This window comes from Cyprinodon variegatus, unplaced genomic scaffold (genome assembly GCF_000732505.1).
Source record: "Cyprinodon variegatus isolate N-32 unplaced genomic scaffold, C_variegatus-1.0 Scaffold606, whole genome shotgun sequence".
Taxonomy (NCBI): Eukaryota; Metazoa; Chordata; class Actinopteri; order Cyprinodontiformes; family Cyprinodontidae; genus Cyprinodon; species Cyprinodon variegatus.
Genome location: NW_015151059.1, coordinates 6,074 through 9,616, shown reverse-complemented (window position 1 = coordinate 9,616; position 3,543 = coordinate 6,074).

Genomic DNA, 3,543 nt, shown 5'->3' with positions numbered 1-3,543 from the left:
TGGATGGTTCTTGGCCGGTCCTTTGCTGGTCCTTGGCAGGGTTCCTGGCTGATCCTTGGCTGGTCCTTGTTTGGTCATATGCTGGTCCTTGGCCTGTCCTTGGCCTGTCCTTGGCTGGTCCTTGGTTCGTCATTGGCTGGTCCTTGGCTGGTCCTTGGTTAATCCCTGGCCGGTCCTTGGTTTGTCATTGCGCGTCCTTTGTTGATCCCTGGCTGGTCCTTGGTTTTGTCATCGGCTGGTCCTGGCTGGTCCCTGGCTGATCCTTGTTTGGTCCTTGGCTGGTCTTTGGCTGGTTCTTGGCTGGTCTTTTGCTGGTCCTTTGTTTGTCATTGGCTGGTCCTTGGTTGGTCCTTAGTTGGTCCTTGGCTGGTCCTTGGCTAGTTCTTGGCTAGACCATGACTGGTCCCTGGCTGATCCTTGGCTGGTCCTTGTTTGGTCATTGCCTGGTCCTTGGTTGGTCCTTGGTTGGCCCTTGGATGGTCTTTGGCTGGTTCTTGGCTGGTCTTTGGCTGGTCCTTGGTTGGTCTTTGGCTGGTCCTTGGTTGGTCCTTAATTGGTCCTTGGCTGGTCCTTGGCTAGTTCTTAGCTAGACCATGGCTGGTTCCTGGCTGATCCTTGGCTGGTCCTTGTTTGGTCATTGCCTGGTCCATGGCTGGTCCTTGGTTGGTCCTTGGTTGGCCCTTGGATGGTTCTTGGCTAGTCCTTTGCTGGTCCTTGGCTTTTTCCTGGCTGATCCTTGGCTGGTCCTTGGCCTGTCCTTGGCTGGTCCTTGGTTCGTCATTGGCTGGTCCTTGACTGGTCCGTGGTTGGTCATTGGCTCGTCCTTGTCTGGTCTTTGGCTGGTTCTTGGCTAGTCTTTGGCTGGTCCTTGGTTGGTCATTGGCTGGTCCTTGGTTGGTCCTTGGCTGATCCTTTGCTAGTCCTTCGCTAGTTCTTGGCTAGACCTTGGCTGGTTCCTGGCTGATCCTTGTTTGGTCATTGCCTGGTCCATGGCTGGTCCTTGGTTGGCCCTTGGCTGGTCCTTGGATGGTTCTTGGCTAGTCCTTTGCTGGACCTTGGTTGGTTCCTGGCTGATCCTTGGCTGGTTCTTGTTTGGTCATATGCTGGTCCTTGGCTAGTCTTTGACTGGTCCTTGGTTCGTCATTGGCTGGTCCTTGGTTGATCCCTGGCTGGTCCTTGGTTTGTCACTGCGTGTCCTTTGTTGGTCCCTGGCTGGTCCTTGGTTTGTCATCGGCTGGTCCTTGACTGGTCCCTGGCTGATCCTTGGCTCATCCTTGGTTGGTCATTGGCTGTTCTACTACCATTCCTTTTTAAACATCAACATTTGTTCTAAAATAGTCTTTCACAATTTGTGGGCTTTATGATCTGCAGAGAATGGGGTTGGGAATTGATAAGACTTTCACGATTCTGACTCTGTTATCGATTCTGTGAAACGATTCGATTCCTTATCGATTCTCTTATTGTTTCTGTGAAACAATGAACTTGGTAAGTGCACCGTGAAATTAATTTATCTTTGCCTGGGGCATTCTATTTCTGCCTGCTTCGGCGCTGCCAGTCTCTGAGCCAGCCAGGCTACCCATCTCATCACAGTCAACTAAATCTAAGGGAGAAGGCATCCGTTTGATGAAAAAGCATTACTGTATGATTTCAGGAAATAAATTAATGTCCCTCTCTCACTCCCTCAATTGTGGATCAACTTCGTAGCATGTTTAATAACACCAAAGAGAGGTAGGGAATGGTTCATTTCCAGAAATGGCATCTGATTTACTAGGAACCACATTAAGCACAGCCAGTGATATAAAACTAGCTACTAACCACCAGAGTTTCCTTCCATGCTGGTCGTAACTTTAGCTTCTGTCTGGAAGCATCAAAAACACGGCATTCATTGAAATTTATGCCATGTTGTGCGCGCAGGTTTTTCTGCATGTTGGATGTATTTCCTCCCACGGATGTTATTGTTGCCTTGTTGCCAGTGTCTTGTTGCCATCTTTCTCTCCATTAAAATGAAGCCAGTCTCTCGATTGCTGCAACTGTTTTTGTTTTGCTTTACTAGACTTACGCTTGGTCACGTCCTACTTCCTTACCGAATGTCGTGTGCTTAACTTGCCTAAAAAACGTGACTTAAGTTATGCTGCCCAGCGCTAGGCTCTGGTGCTGCATGGAACCCTTAAGAGAATCGTTAAGCGAGCTGCCAAACAGTGCCATGTAGTTGGAACACGGAACAGGTTCTGAACAGGAACTGGTTTTCGATTCCCATCCCTAACAGAGAACCGTCATTTCCTGGTCCGACCCTGTAATTCAGTTAAGGGGGAGTCAGAGTAAAAAAATATTCAAGAGGCGGTCACTCAAGTAGCTGGAAGTTGGAGGGGATATTGCTGGTAGCAGACATGGACAATGTGGAGTCAACAAGTCATCTCCATGTCATGTATTTGTTCTACCCAGCCACTGAATTTGACTGTATGATCTGGTTGAACTGTAAAGTGCCTTGAGATGACGTGTTGTGAATTTGGCGCTATATAAATAAACTGAAACTGAATTGAAGCAGGTGAGTCCAATCTTCACCGTGAATTAACCTGTGCAGATTGGACTCACCTGGTTAATTGGCTGGGTAGATTAAATACATGACATGGAGATGACTTGTTGACTCCACATTGCCCATGTCTGGCTGGTAGTCACAGGGTAGTAGGCTGCCATTCGGCAGGCAAGTGCTGTTTTGAATGGCTGCTACTGTATGGGACATTTATTACAAGAGGAGTAGTGAGTGTTCTCCAACTCCAGGCCCTCCTCATGATCCTCACTGTGCAAACCCTCTTCTGACAGTTTAATNGCTGATCCCTGGCTGGTTATTGGCTCTTCTTTGGCTAGTCCTTTGTTGGTCCTTGGCTGTTCCTTGGCTAGTCCTTGGCTGATCCTTGGCTGGTCATTAGCTGGTCCTTGTTCGGTCATTGGTTGGTTATTGGCTGATCCCTGGCTAGTCCTTGGTTGGTCCTAGGTTGGTCATTGGTTGGTCCTTGGCTAATCCCTGGCTGGTCCTTGTTTGGTCATTGTCTGGTCATTGGCTGATCCTTGGCTGATCCCTTGCTGGTCCTTCATTGGTCATTAGCTGGTCATTGGCTGTTCCTTGGCTGATCATTGGCTGGTCCTTATTTGGTCATTTGCTGGTCTGTGGCTGGTCCTAAGCTGATCCTCGGCTGGTCCTTGGCAAATCCTTGGTTGGTCATAGGCTGGTCCTTGGTTGGTCTTTGGCTGGTTCTTGGCTTGTCTTTGGCCGTTCCTTGGTTGGTCATTTGCTGGTCCTCAGTTGGTCCTTAGTTGGTCCTTGATGGGTCCTTGGCTAGTCCTTGGCTAGACCTTGTCTGGTTCCTGGCTGTTCCTTGGCTGGTCCTTGTTCGGTCATTGCCTGGTCCTTGGTTGGTCCTTGGTTCGACCTTGGCTGGTCATTGTCTGGTTCTTGGCTAGTCCTTTGCTGGTCCTTGGCTGGTTCCTGGCTGATCCTTGGCTGGTCCTTGTTTCGTCATATCCTGGTCCTTGGCTGGTCCTTGT